General features: G+C 37.5%; 1 protein-coding gene across 1 annotated transcript in view; it reads right to left on the bottom strand.

The window, feature by feature from the left end:
- The window catches only part of TTC29 (tetratricopeptide repeat domain 29), a 245828-nt gene that overhangs the window by 15663 nt on the left and 214220 nt on the right, over window positions 1–15945 (bottom strand). The gene's annotated exons all lie outside the window — the stretch shown is intronic.

Here is a 15945-nt window from a genome sequence, read left to right on the forward strand (position 1 = left end):
TTGTGCTCAACATCTATTCAGAATTACCACTGCTATGTCCATTTTAAAGAAAAGCAAGGTATAACAGTTTCTCCATAAATGAGTAAAATACAATTCAACACAGATTTCAGACGCAGCAATGACTCCAAGACCAAGTCAAACCCAAGTCAGTACACTGAGAAATTCTCACTGCTTTCCCCCTAATACTAGTTCCGAAGGCCCAAATTAAAGACTGCGTGACAAGCTAGCAGGACCATTCACAGCTGCGCATTTTGTAAACACCACCTTCTTCCCGTTGAGCAAAATATGTCACTGAACAGAAGAGCTCAGCATTTAAATAACTGGTAGTTTATGATATTTCTCAATATGCAGCTTGATGCATCTTCAAAGGATATCAGAGAGCACCTGGCACCCCTTTCTCTGAAGTTCACGTTCCTCAAAGGGAGGCAGATTACTAAAACACTTCTTCCTGCTTAATTATGTGCCATTAGCATACTGAGGTTCAAGTATAGCTCTGGATGGCTCTGATTAGATCTATGATTTTGGTTCTTTTCCCTCTTATCTCTGCATTGTGACATGAGTGCTATATGTAATTTTGTTGATCATTTCTTGTTCTGCAGATCTCATTCTTTACATCTTAAGTTTGGTGCTGCTGTTTTCTGGCCCCTGGCGGATTGCCTACTCTTCTACAATTATACGTAGGAGTACTTTTTAATGGTTGAGACTTGATTTCAGCATCTCCAGTGACTGCTCTGCCTAGCGGCTCACAAACACTTTACATTTGAGGCCTCTATAAAGCATATTTTTTTCCTTCCCTTTTCCCTTCCCTTCCCTTCCTTCACGAGAAACTGTCCTCCAAGAGCTTAGCCAAAAGTATCTTCTGCGTACAGCAACACAAAGCCAGTGAAACAGAGAAAATCTAGCAGAGCATCTACTGCAGAAAAAGTGAGGATGCCAAGGAGACACTTTTTCTCCCTATCTGACTGCGGCTTTACGTACACTAGTTCATCTTAGGCACGAGCACATCCTCTCAGACTAAGGAGATGTAGGGAAAACATCTAGAAGGGTATGTTTTTTAAAAAAAGACACAGAGATACTCACAGAAAAATCAATTTTCTCATCACCGGGGCTTTCTGGAGATATCATTCTCTGCAGCAGCAGAAGTCCTCCTCTAAAGGTTGACACAAGACTTCACTTTCTCAAAAAAAGTCTGTCTACCTTCATACAAGCAAAGACCCCCACGCAGATGAATTGCATATCACTAAGGATACAATATTCTTGGAGCAGATCAGCGCATGTAAGAGTAGAAATAATTGAACTGAATTGCTTTTCCATGAACCCGTGGAATTGTGAAGATGCCCTCAGAAGGGTGATGCAGCAGCTGCTCATTGTGGAAGCCTTGGCTGCTGCCCAGGCAGAAATATGCTGCTCAAAAGCTAGAGAGGAGACAAGGCCTCCCTCCCTCCCTTTTAGCTCAGCTCAAAGGCTGCTTTGCCTATTTCCTGAATTTTTGTGGAAGCATCTTTCAGACTTCTTCCCATGCCGCCCATAAGTATCCATCAAGCTATCACATACCCTCATACTCTCTTTTGCAAAGGGCTCAAACAATTTTTTTTCAATATTAATCCAACAGTTGTCATCAACAACTTTCTCTGCTGCTGAGCATCATCACTGTTTCTTACTGCCCTTTGGTTCAGTCTTATCACTGCAGAATATCCAGATCAAATGAAGCTATCATCCAGGTCTACAGTACCACTGCAATACAAATAAGAAATAATGAGGCTGCTGCAAGTTAAGGTCAAGGCTTACGCAAGGCCCTTGAAAGCATATATGGCAGCGTGGATATAACATATTGCGTGGATATCTCTCACGTATGGTTGCATAAAGTGCCCCGTGGACACATAGAGAAAGCTTTTCCCCATCAACTTTCTTTGCTGATTTTAGCAGCAGAGTGAGATCAGGTCTAGTTCTCTCCACCAGGTGCTGGGAACAGCTGGACCAACAAATTGTTGGTTGAAGTAATGTTAAGTGTTTGGTTTCTCTCTCTTAGTTTTTGGATTTATGGTCGTGTTTTTCCAGATAGCATGGGACAACTCCAAAGACTCGTCTTCTTGACTTCTTACAGACGAGTAGAGAGCTCCAGCTTTCAGACCATCTTACGATGAGAAATAGATTCACATGAAAAAAAGATTATGCTGAAAATGGAAATGGACTTTTCTGCTTTATTAGCAGTCAGTATAAGACTTGTGAGTTACTTTGGAAAGTTATAGAACCACAGAGATTTTTGAGAATGTGTAAGTAGAAGCTAGAAGTTAAAAATAAATGCTCTGGCTACTTTGGGCCCGATACTCAAGTTAAACAACCCCTGAAGTCAGCATGGTTACGGCAGCAATGCCGAATTGTTTCAAAACAGATCTTTTTTTTAAAATACTTTACTTTAGCAACTTCAAATTCACTCTAAATTATGCCATACCAATCAATGAGGAGCTTAGAAACATACAAGGGCAGAATCAAGTCCTCCTGAAAAAATCACCCTACCCCTCACATCTCTGATGGACAAGTGATGAGGTCAGGAGGAGAGCCACTGAGTGACTCCAGATGCATGACAGAGCCTTAGAGCTGCTGTAGGGAAAAGAGGGCGTAGGAAGAACAGAGACGGACACCCAAATTTCTTCCAGACCATTCCCCCAGTCACAGTGTGAAGGGAGATAAGGAATCAGTATTTATTTCTCTGTTGCTACCGTAGGTCAGACTGTTACGGGAAAGGTTTCATTGATAGCCTAGTCCCTCTCAAAGACAGTGGAGGAAGTAGTGGCAGACACCACTTCACTTACCGTTCCTGCCAGTTTAAAGTGCCTTCCTAGCGTGTGGTAAGTCATACGAGGTCACCAGATCAGGTTTAAGGAAGGAATATTTCCCCATTTCCCCATGAAATAAATCTGAGATGGACTCTCAAAGGCTTTTTAATTTTTTTTTTTCATGGTAACTGCTGTCATCATGAAGTGTGTTTCTTAATTGACATCGGTTTGGTGATACCGCTATTTCTCCAACAAAAAATAAAATGAACGTGACGCTTGAGATGATTCCAGCTATCTGAACTTGCTATCTCCCTGGGAACCCCCTGCTTGTGCCATCATATCCTTTCCTGGGGCACAGTGAGGCACCTCCAGCGATCACCACCTCAGCACGCACAGAGGAGCGAGGAGGTCACAGCAAGGCTGCGAGGCAGGCAGCAGCAGGTTGACAGCTTTGGACAAGTTTCCTTGTCTGACTGCAATGCTCTCTGTCAAACTGCTTGCCATGGCTCTATTTAATTCTTAATCTTTGCTTCTCCGTTTAGTTTCTAGCTGCTTGGAAGGCCTGTTGTAACAAAGCAGTTAAAAAAAACATCTGTATGTACTGTAGGGCCTCCCCAAAGAGCACTAACTTGACACGTGGGCCATGAAAGCTGGGCTTGGACTACTAAGAAACCTAATCCAGGGTTTCCATCATCTCAGTTGTTGCCTTTCTTTCATTAGTGTTTGACTCAGCCCCTAATGGATTCAGCTTTATAAGATCAGAAAAAAGGGAAGAAAGCAATTTATTCATGTTTCACTAGAGCTCAGAAAAGACATGAAATTTCTCTAAAAATGCAAATTATTTTGTGCCACACAAGTGAGACTGGGCAGCTAAAGCTCTTAGAGGAAGGCTCTTTCCCAGGGCTAATGTTTTTATACCCAGTGATTGAATAAATCAATTTCTTTATTATCACATCTCCTTCTTTTTTCTTCACAAGAATGTAAGGAAAGGTACCCAAGCATCCTTTTTAATTCTAAGGAAATTGATTATGCGTGTTAATTTTGTTTTCAATCCCAGACACACCAAAACAAACACTATAAACATATGTAGCAGAAATCAATCTCTCTTAAGCATCAAGTTGGTAAAAACAAGGATTTAGTAAGAATCCAAGATGTAAAAGACTAATGTACGAACTAAGCCCCTATTTATGTAATGTGCCTTTATACAAGCTCAATATAAACCTGAAAGAAACTATTTCATGAGAGCAGAAATGGTTTACTTGCACTGCATCAAAAATGACCCCATAAGACCTCCTTTACCGAGATAGCCCAGATATTTAATGTGAACATATGTTTTTAAAGGATTTCCTGTCTTATGTCCAGTCATTCTTGTTAATTCATGGGACAGCATACTGCAGATGTGCTCTTTTTTATGTTACATAAAGCAAAAATTACATTTAACAAGTGTAAGGTTGGTCATAAAAAATAAATAAAAATATACTCTTAAAAGCTGGGAAATCACCAAGTGAGGCTATCAGTCATTATTATTGAGAAGGGCAAGGACAATGTGAAATAAAACTTGCACATCTATGAACAGACATTCATAAAATGCCAAAACTTGGCTGTTATTTCACATTCTCTATAGGTTGCGTTCATCAGCCCAATATTTCTTCCATTAGGGAAAGCTGCAGTATACTTCTTCACTAGGTGTCCTTTTTTGTCTCTGACTTCAATTTCAATAGCAAATGAATTAAAAATTTTGATCCTATCCACAAGTCTGTGTGGTTGAAAAAAAACAAACTCAGCGCTGTTTTTTGAGTGTCGTAGATCCAATTAAGATCTTTTTTTTTTTTAAAGAAGCATTCTTCATTAATAATTGTTTAAACTCAAACAATATGTTTAAAAAAAATTAGTTTCCTAATAACAATCCAGATCTGTGTAAATATCTGTGTATTTTGTTGGAATGTATGCCAATTTTACCATTGTTACTGGTATTGACTCCGCATGCTATTAATCCCCCTCGAGTGCAAAGAAAATAAGCAATATTCTTAAAACAAAGACACAAACAAGAAGAATGCTCTCTTCTATTTTTTGACTGATAAGAAAGATGCCCAACCTGCATATATATGTATACATACAGACATATATACGTACATACACTTTTAAATCCAAGCTCTAATCTCCACCAAGCATCATCTTACCTTTGCGTAAGGTGGCATAGTCAAAGACTAACTGAATTTCTAGTTAGAGCTACTCTTAGAAAAGCAGTACAGTTTAAATGCAAGGCATGCAATGAAATTGGCTTTTTAGGCAGCAAGGTTAGACTTCCTTTTATCAATGCACAGAAGTCAGACAAATAAGTTGCTCCTTCAGACTACTCATGACCACTTGACACTAACAGTACAGTCTCGCCTCAGCAAGATGGACGAAGTTCACAATAACGTGTAAGCCAACAGTAGAACTCGAACCGTTTGAATTTTGCTCAAAAGCAACTACTTCTGGAGAAGCACAATCTCAGCAACAGCACTGTTATATTTGCAACGTTCCACGGGGCTTAATTCTGCTTTTACTCTTCTATAACATCTGAGTGCAGCCACAAAGAAGGGACAGGTTAGATAATACCAAATACCAGCAATATGCGAGTGACTTGCAAAGACCGAGAGATTCTGAGGCATTCTGAAGGTCTTGTTTTGATGCATCATTTATAATGCTACTGGTAATGTTACCTGATTCAGACCATAAAAAAACCTACACCTATTGAGACGCATCTTCGCATTAGCCGTATCACTTCTAAATTTTGGGCAGTCTTTCTTACTATTCAGTATTTAGAAATTCAGAAAGGAGATTTCTGTTTTCTTCTAGAACACTGTCAGATTTAAGATAATTAACTAAATTCAGCTTTTTTTTTTTTTAAGGATAGACATAAGTACATCTTTTTTTAACGTATTCAGATTCACATTATTGTTTGCAATGGCAAAAAAACAAAAACAACAGCAAAAAACCAACAACTTCACTACTGGTTGTTATGTGGAAAGGCAGGTTTCATGTGAAATTGATTTTCCTATCTTATAGGGAAAACATATTACAGAGAACAATATTTACAGCTCAGTTCCTTGGGAGTTTTTAAGTAATGCTGTAACAAAACAGAGTATTTTATTATAACTTATTCTGAAGTTTAATTCCAAAAACAAAGAAAATATTTACAAATACAGACTGTAACTACCTGCATTTCAAAAATAGTATTAGTAGAGAAGCTTGAAATATGAGATGTGGGAGATATATATTTATCGATCAGAACCTCTTTATGGACAAACACACGATTAAGGCAATGAAAATTAATTATTTTAAAAGTAGTATGTTTCCTAAGGAAAGATCTATTCAACCAAATCAAAGGTAAACAAACAAGTTAGTGTGTGCTGCATCACCGCCAAATAATTGTTGAGATACGGGCGGAGTGGTGACTGCAGAACTTCATGTGACTCTTCATTAATTGCTGAGTGGACTATAAATGGTAATTGAAACACAGTGAACTCAACAAAAATGTCGCTACATTTGGATATTCCCTAAGTCAAGATTTTTACGTTGCACTCACCACCAAGGGTTCCATCTCTCCCCAGCTATACTAAGATTACAACTGAACTTCATTTCTAAAGATGTTATTTAATAAACAAGCCAATAATAATAATAAGAAGAAGGTGGGGAGACGAAAAGCATACTAACAAGGTACTTGGTTTTCTTAAAACAGACTATAAAGAGCAAAGACGGTAGAACTTGCCTTGTAATTTCTTCAAAAACAAAGTGACATCCTATTTCACAGTGAGAACAAGATGAAAAATGTTTTGAAAAAATCACAGCTACTTCTATTTAGTACCTGTATGGTTTGGAGATGTTTGAAGAAAGAATTCTATTCAATGTGAAAATCCCAGTGTCATCTGCAAAGACCTTACCACAGCAGGTTAATGAGGACAAAAAAAGTTAGCCCAATGACTACAATCCTAGTCCTTGATAACTGCAGAAAATTACTGTACCAAACTCAAATTATTTACTCTGGTATTTAAGAATTTATTTTATTGCGGTTAAATACCCCCAAATTCTTATTTTCTAATCAACTTAATTTTCATAAAATGTCTGCATTCTAATTTCTTAATCATGATCCCTAAGTAGAATCCTAGAGATCTTACAGCGGAAAGCAAACCAATTTAAAAATACCTTTGTTTTGTGCTGTAGCTCAAGAACAGGGGAAAAGAAAGAAATCTTTGTTGTTAAGACATAGGAACTCAGTATCTTGAATAAAAGGGAACAATGAAGGGAATAATAAGTTTATCTCCCAAAACTGAATTCGGTATCAATAAATGCTTGAGATGCTGAGATATTATTTTAAACTGTGTCAAATTTATATCAATTGAATTTTTAGGATCATAGTCCAATTGTAACACTCTTGTAATATAATCTTTTTCACTGAAGTATTAAGTCCTACCTTAGCAAAAGTTTATTTAATGCTTTAATTCAAAAGATTCTTCAAGATATCACTACTTATAATTCCTGGCTACATCTACCAATGACCAGTTCACAAATATCTATTAATGCATCATCATTAACCTTTAACTTCAAAAGGTCTTCCGTGTGTGGAGATGCTCACAATTGCACATGCATATACACAATCACTTCTGCTGATTACAGTGTGATTTGGAACTGAAACTATTCCTTTGTATGCAAAATTTATAGCAGCAAGCTTAAAGGGACATCTCTCTGGTTGGCTTACTTTTTAAAATTTAATTATAAATTAATATTTTAATTAATTAAAATACACTCAGAAGATACAAATCATTCCTTTGATGATCACTGATGGTTTCTACTCTTCCACTACACTTAATGTGTTCCAAATTCCCTCTCTTCTAGGATAGCTTCTCTGAACAATTTCCTTGTTCGTTTTCTCAAATTTTTCCTCCACTGACTAATCAATAACTAATGCAATGGTACTTGCCTAAGTTGACAGACAACATAAAGCAACCTTTCTTGAAGAGCAAGCTGCTTCTTCCAATCCAAATTTGATTAGGATGTTATCTCTGAATCCAAAGAACAACATTTTGTTATCAGGCCAGACTTCAACTCTGATTATTTAACTGCAGCTGTGTGAAAAGGACTGGGAGTAAAGACTCAAGTCTCTCTGGAAAAAAGCAAAACAAAAAAAAAAAGATGGAAGAAAACCTCTAGGCATAAAAGTACGAACAGAAGAATGAAGGAAGAATGTGTGGAATACAGCATTTGTTTTTCTTCTAAACAAGAAAAGAATATGACCATACAGTGAAGAAACAGTAAGTCACAATATATTTAGTTACCACATAAGGATATACTCCACCACTTATTACTGTGAAGGCTTCCCCTGGACTTTCCAACATGTAAGAAGCCACAGAAATCTCCAACACAGAGCTCTTAACTGAAAAAAGAAATGGAGTGTCTGTATACTGACTTGCCAGAAATCCCCTTGGATAGCACAGATGAACACAGCTATTGAGCAGTTGCTCTCTGTCCTCATTTGTCACTGACACAGAAGCCTGCTCCCCCTTAGAGTCTAAGAACATCAATGTGGCTCTCTCTCTGTGCCAACAAATACCCAATGACTACCCTGTTTAAACCTGAACTTTAATGTTAGCTTCCACATTACCAAGATAGTGGAGACAGTTTTCCACTGCTTTGTTTGAAAAAGACAACACAAAGACAACAAAGATCAGATTTCAGGCATCCCATCTCTACAGACTCCATTTATTCCCATTTATCCCCATATGTCCTTACAGTGCAGTCCTTACAGGTGGAATAAGTATATCCACATGATTCTTTTACAAATTTTTTTCTGGGGAAAAAAAAAAAAAGTACTCAAGTAGTGAAAGATCAAAGCAGAAAGGTTGAACGCATTCTTAGGATTGCATTTATTAAGGAAGACCTCCAGCAGAGATCTCTATCAGCATTACTCTTTTCTAGATAAGCGTGAGCGGAACAGTCTCAGACGGATATATCAGTGGAAGAGTCTGAAAGCAAACTGAGAAACAAATCTGGAAAGAAAATGGTATTTGTGCAAAAAGTTTAAAGAACACAAACATAGGTATTACTTAAATTAGCCTCAATACCAGAATAACACAAAGTGCTGAACAAGACATCAGTGAAGAACAAGAATATTCTGTGGGAAGAGAGAAATTAGTAAAAAATCAAAATCCCAGACTAGATATATTAGCTACTTCTATAGTAATGGATATAAGGATAGAGAGGTGAATTAAAATGTTATAATGAGGAAAAGAAATCAAGATAACTTTCGCAGAGGGCTCACGAGTTTATTTTCTTTTGAGGAACAAATGATGATCTGGCTGAATATTATCTGGAGATTCCCAAAATACATCAGATAACTTCTCTGGATTAATAACTGTTTAAAAGTAGAAAATAAAGGTAAGAAAAGATGGACTGAATTTTCACTTTGAAGATAGACCAATAGTAAATTCAAGAGGGATCCATGGCAGAATTTGTACTGTTAAATGTAAAATAAATTAAAAAAAAGCGTTAGCCAAGTGACAGCATGTACTGCTGATAAACGATTGCAAAGGGAAATCAACGCCAAAAAGAACTTCAAAAAGATTTTGTAACCGGGCAATAATGCTCCACATGAAATTTGGTGTTGATAAATGCAAATTAATGCACATGTGGAAAAACAGTCTTTTATGCACAGAGGGACTGTAAGCTTTAGCTTGATAGAAAGATGACTGAAGGTGGGATATAAAGACATGTACACGTTTTCACATGAAGAAAGGGAGCAGGAAATGATAGCTCACTATTTCTCGTGGAACAAAAATTGAGTAGAGAGGACTGAAATTACCTAACAATGGGCTCAGAAGAGATTCAAGGAAGTTTCTTTTTCTTTCTAAAATCAAATGATAGAGATGGGCCTTGAAATCCATTGTAATGAGATGCCTTAGCAGCCAAAGTTAAACAACAGTTCAAAATACACCAGAGAAGTTCAAGGACAATACAATAAAGCCTATTAAGCAGCTATGTCTACATTCAAGCTCTGTGTCCCTAACTCGCAGATTGTCAAAAATTTGGAGAGATTACCAGATACAACTGTTACTAACCGTGTCCTCTCTTTTCTTCATCTGTTAACCACAGTTAAATACCAAACTAGAAGGTACTTAGATTTGGCCTACTATCATGTTCTTTTCTTCCATTATGCTGCTACTAGTAAAGCACGATCATTTGTGGAGACTAGAGAAGGGTTAACACAAGAAAACCTAAATAGGAATGTTTCCAATTGTTCACTGTACAAAGCCAGACTTAATTTGCCTGAACAAGTTACACGATACCAGGGTTTTCCTTGCCCCCTAAAACATGGTATTTTTAGCCATTAAAACTCATTTTATTAATCTTTACATTTTACGAGCATTACTGTCTCTTTGGCTTTCATACAAAAGCTAATAACAAATGATGGCACACAAGTGATGACATTCCCAAGATATCAATGACACTTAACTGGCAAAAATAGCATTAATTCTGTTCGTCGTACTGATGTAAAGATACTGCTTTTCCATAGAAGATCTCTTGCTATATAATGCTGAAATTGGGAAGACGTGACTTCGTTACCAAAAATCCCAACCCAAGCACCGCTGTTTAAAGCCAGGAGCATGGTTTCTTAGAGCAAGGGGAGTTTATGGGCTAGTCTTCAGCTTGCAGATCATCTGCAGCAGCTCTGTGGGAGGGTAGTTTTTATAAATAAAATATTTGTGAACAGCGGTAGACACAATACTATTACCAAGTCCAAAAAAACATATCAAAGGGCACCATTGCATGTGTTGAGCAACAAGCCTGTGTTTCCCCTCCTTTCCCCCCCATCCACCCCCCCCCAACCTAGCAGCTGCGTACTTCTATAACATGCCCAGAAAAAAATTATTTTTAAGGTAGTTTAGGATACAATGGATGACACATTTTTAAAAACTTGTGATAATATTTATTTCACATATGCAGAAAATATTATCTAGCAAATTACAATTGTTCCTGTTTTTACATATTTTTTGACTTCAGATGCATTCTGAAATCATTGCTCAGGCTCTAACTCACTTTCCCACTGGGACAGACAAAGGCTAGGGGAAAGGCTGAGAAATTCTTTTAACAATGAGGAAAAATGGCTCAACTTGTCCAACTCCTGTGTCCAAGCCTCAATATGTACAAAGGCTCTAGCTCAAGCTCCTGGCAGTGATCTGAAGCAGCTGTGGTAGGACCGTAGAGAATGGTGGTAGGTAGAAGTCCACAGGAAAATGAATTAAGCTCTAAACTGGCTGGAAAGTTGGCAATGTACACACACCCATCTTCATACTTTCAACCTCTCTATATCCATAGTCCTATTTTGTGAGGGACTTGGATCCATTAAGTATGCACTGGTCTATGAGGCCATGGGAAATGGCGCACAGGAAATATACTGAAGATGGTGCAGTAGTTTGCTGTGCATTTTCAGGCATGCTAACACCGTTCAAATTACTTGGGAATCACCATGCAGTTTTCCAGTTTTGCAGGTATAAACTGATCCCTAAGTGTTCACTGAAGAAGCGTAGAGAAATTAGGTAGGTATAGCTTTCATGTTTACTCACAAGAAACGCTAAGGACTTCAGGATTAGGCTTATAATAAGGCAATGAAAAGTCTTATCTTTGTGGCATTCTCTCTAGTATCAAACAATTTGTTGAAATTGTAATTCAATGAAATGCTAAATACCTCTTAGGTTGGAAAAAAAAAAAAAAAAAAAACCACTGATCCACTAGACACCTGTAGAAATACATAATAATAAACTTGGCAAAATACCTCATCCAGCGTGAAGGATATACCAGCAGTGATTCCAAAAACAAGCAGTAAAACAACTTGAAATGCCATTATAGTTCCATACAAAATGACAATTACACTGAATTGATTAACATGAAAAGCGTGGATGGTCCAAGAGCATGCTTTGAGATGAAATATTACTACCAGACGTGCGCATTTTTTGTTAAACTCTGGCAGGATTTTTAATCTTTTAAAGTACTGTTACTGTATCACAGCCCAGATCATCAGAGATGCTATCCTGGTGATAAATACAAATATCTTTATTGATCTTGCTGCTTCTTTCCACACAATTACATCGGCTTAAAGTAAATACAATAAAGTATAATTGGGCCTTGATTTTGCACGATCATCAAATTCAAGTATTATGAGAAGCAGTAGTTTACGATAAAATTCTATGGTAACCTGCCACGTAAATAGAGATCACGGATTACCAATAGATTTGCATACAGATTTGGGCCAGAGTTTTGAAAGAATCTCCAGATCTCATACAGTTATCCACGTCAGTATTTATAAAAAATTTCTGGGAAGTTTTTCCTGCTGGACTTAAGTGCTCAGATTGGTGCTCAGATTGCTTCCTAACAGTTATTGTCCACAACAGAGCATGACAGAATCGTGTGAGAAGGACTGGACATTAGTCTCTCATAAGGATGTGATCTTTAAATTACTTATTTGAGGGAAGTGCCTACCTCAAGCTCCCCAGGAAAGAATTCCCTCCTATTTCTGAGCACAAATTGTATGCTGACAAGGCTGTCTTCGTTCTTTGTGGTTCAGTGCTTCAATGGATACCTATCTCTCCACAAGGTTATGCCCATTCTCTTTAGAACAAATCTCTTTAAGAAAGCTTCCAATGCTGATTTTCCCGCATATAATTCACTGATGAAATGGCAGCTACATAGAACGCTCCTGGATTATATTATTCAAGCTGGGGGTCAAAGCCGCCTTGTATTCCTTTGGGTAGGATGCGGGAGCTGGAGAAGACTTTAGCTGAGCATCAACCCTAAACATTTTTTTTATTTTTTAATAAACAGACTTGTGTCTGTTGTTCCCCTTTCACTTACTCTATCTATGGTGTAATGTAGTATACATAATTTAAATAACTAGGGAATCTCTCTGGGCTCAAAACCACCTGCTGGCTTATATTAGCTAATTAATGGTGATTTATCCAAGTTACTAACTTGAGTGGAGCTGATTGCCTTTAGGAATTTTGTGAACGTTGTAAGAATTCTGATTATAATTATGCTTATTTGATGGGCAGTCTACTTAAAATACTTCAACTGATTTTTTACTGTGCCAAATAAATGACTTGGTATCGTTTTCTACCTGAGAACATGTGTTTAGGTAGCTTGTTTACTTTGCCATTCAATTTTAGCTTTGTCTGCCTCCTTGTAATATTCTTTTCTATATTAAGGTTTATTTGCCTACCTTTGAAACAAAGACTGTTTGAAAAATAATACTCATCTCGATCCTGCGGAACTTAATCATTTTCACAAAAACTAATATAGCAGATTCATTTCAGCCAAACTTCTCTGTCATGCTGGCCTGATTCCCAGGGCCTGATAGTGGGAATTTAATGGTGGAATGAAGTCTGAAGTAAGAATATAATAGAAACCTCTCAAGCAGTATATCTATGGGATCAGTGCAATTTCTTTTCTCTACTGGTCTCAGTGTCTCTTAAGGCAATCTACTGTGCAGACAGTAAAGGAGGCTACTCTTCTCTTTTACTGCACTCCCAATGCTACTTATACTAAACAAAGAATCAACTCCCTCGATAAGGTACACAGTAGATATTTGTTAAACACATAATCCTAGAGGAAAGTTATTAACAAATTTATGCTTTTACTATGAATTTAGTAGGATACTACTACAAGGCCTACTCTGAGGGCCAGAAAATAAAGTTATAACACTCAACCACTTTCAGGTGCTAAAAATGAGAATGAATGATCCTGGTGATAGACATGTTAGCTTCCAGCACATATTTGCAGGTGAAAATTCAACAGAATAAAATAATTCACCAAACTGAAGCGGTTGTTTCCAACGCGACTCGTGGATGAGGAATTCTGCCAATTCGCACTACGTGTATGACCTAGTGTAAACGTGCTCTTACAGATTCCTCTTAACACAAACCCTTCTGACAAAACTTTGACTAATTCTGATGAGATGAAGGAAACTGCACACAGGCTTATATCAAATAACTCACAGTTAATTTCCACTGAAAAATGTATATAGAAGATAGAATTCTAGTGTCTTTAGAAATGGAGTACTATATTTGGGCATTTAAAGTCACACATTTGACCAAAAACTAGGAAGCATAACGGTAATAAAAGTCCTGGAACTTTTAGTGAGAATCACCTGTACAAGTACTATTTTTGGCAGATAGTTTTCTCATATACCCTTCCAAAAACTCCAAAAATACACAGAGTTCATTCTCTCCCTAGGCTTCTTAAAAATCAAGTGTGTTTCCTTTGAGTAAAAGAACCGTCTCAAACTGCTCTAAATATTTAGGTATCACTTTCATTGCCTACATAGACATAGTCTATATTAAAGAGAATTGACATCGCATTTCAACGAGCTCTTTCCTCTTCTTCAATAATGACAGATTAAGACAAGAATTAGTGAATAATCATTCTTTTCAATGATTATTTAAGAAACAAGAAAAGAAAATGTATCAGAAAGAACACAGAATCACCAAGGCTGGAGAGTTTCCAAAATTTACAAAACAAATCAGTGGCAAAGAGGGAAACACACTCCTGTTTCATACTGCACAGAACTCATTGCCTTGGCCTCTCCAGACAATTACTGTTCTTGCTGTACCGTCAAATGTTTGGTATGAAAATCAGACTCTACCATTTTTAGCCAAATTAAGCTGCCCTCTCCTGTTAGGTTTTTCATCTCCAACTGGTGTTGAATGAAATAAAACAGGAAATTATCTGAGTAACTTTCTTTACCACTCATTCATTACAATTATCTCAGTGTCAAGCAAAAAGGGAAACAAGAGGCCGAGGTGTTACTGTTCACTTCTACAGCTGAAGTGCTTCATCCACATCAGAGTATATGCTACAGAGCTTTTCTCATCTTCTACTGGATAACAACTAATACTACTGTTTAATACACCATTTTTGGCAGAAAAGACAAAGCCAGCTCTCCCTACAGCTTCTCCATTATCTTTGATCTCTTTATTTTTCTCTCTCTTCCCCTTGATGTTCTGACTCTCTGATCTATGTTCACTGCTATCATATACATCTGTATAACCACCCATTTCCAACAGCTTTAGAACAAACCAGACCTCATTCTTCATTTCTGGAAGACTTGCATTTCTTTGGAAACCACAAGAAAAGCAATCCTGTGGTCTTGTTTTAGACAAGAAAAGCAATCCTGTGGTCTTGTTTTAGACCAGTTCACCAATGATATTCTGCAGGATTTGTATTATGACTGTACAAATTCAGTGGTAACATCAGCGAATCAAGCCTCTAAACACTTCATTTACAAGATACTGTAATCAAGAAACGGGCTGCTCCAAAAATAACGCCTCCTATTTTATTACATTGGCCCACCATGTCAGAGGTGGATGTTGATGATACGACAGCAGAGGCTGAACCTTCCTACCATTACTACATTACATGTTCCTGCTGTGCAACAAATGGCAGCAGAGGGGCAGTCTGGCAAAACGGAGTCTGACACTCAAGTAATCGTGAAGCGAAGAGGTAGAACTGAATTCCTCCACATGCATAAAATAATACCTGCGATTCCTTGAAGCCTGCTGAATGTTTATGGAGACCGAACAGTGGACATAAACGTAGAGAGGTGGTGGTTTCAGCAGCAGTAGCAACAGCAATGGGAAAGACAAGCCACATTTCACACAGTCATGAAGATTCTCATGAGAGAAGCACGCAGGCTCTTCTTCACTGAAAACACACAACTCACAGTATTGTCTGTACTGAAAAACAGTACTTGGTAGCTGAGAATTTGCTCATCAGATAGTGTTATTGTTCTCTTTGTATACATTGCAGTTTCCACGTAAATAAATAGGAAGTATTACCTGTGGAGTGATCCATGTGAAAAAGAAAATATTCCTAGTCACACTATGTCATATTTAAAGCACTGTGTATTTTATTCTACTCAACTGATGGTAGTTGACATCTGAATGTTGCTTAATATGGTAACATCATGGTCAGTTTTACTGTCTGATAAAAAGGCCTAATTTTCCACTGGCTAATTGACGAAGGTGTAAGCAGCAAAAATACAAGACAGATGATGTACCTCACAAAAGTGAGAAATGAAAGTACAAGCATATAAAATAACCTCAAAGTTTGCTACCCTCCACACTTTGAATACCAATTT

This window comes from Cyrtonyx montezumae, unplaced genomic scaffold, assembly GCF_038088225.1.
Source record: "Cyrtonyx montezumae isolate F1298 unplaced genomic scaffold, pur_monq_1.0 scaffold_2, whole genome shotgun sequence".
NCBI classification, from domain to species: domain Eukaryota; kingdom Metazoa; phylum Chordata; class Aves; order Galliformes; family Odontophoridae; genus Cyrtonyx; species Cyrtonyx montezumae.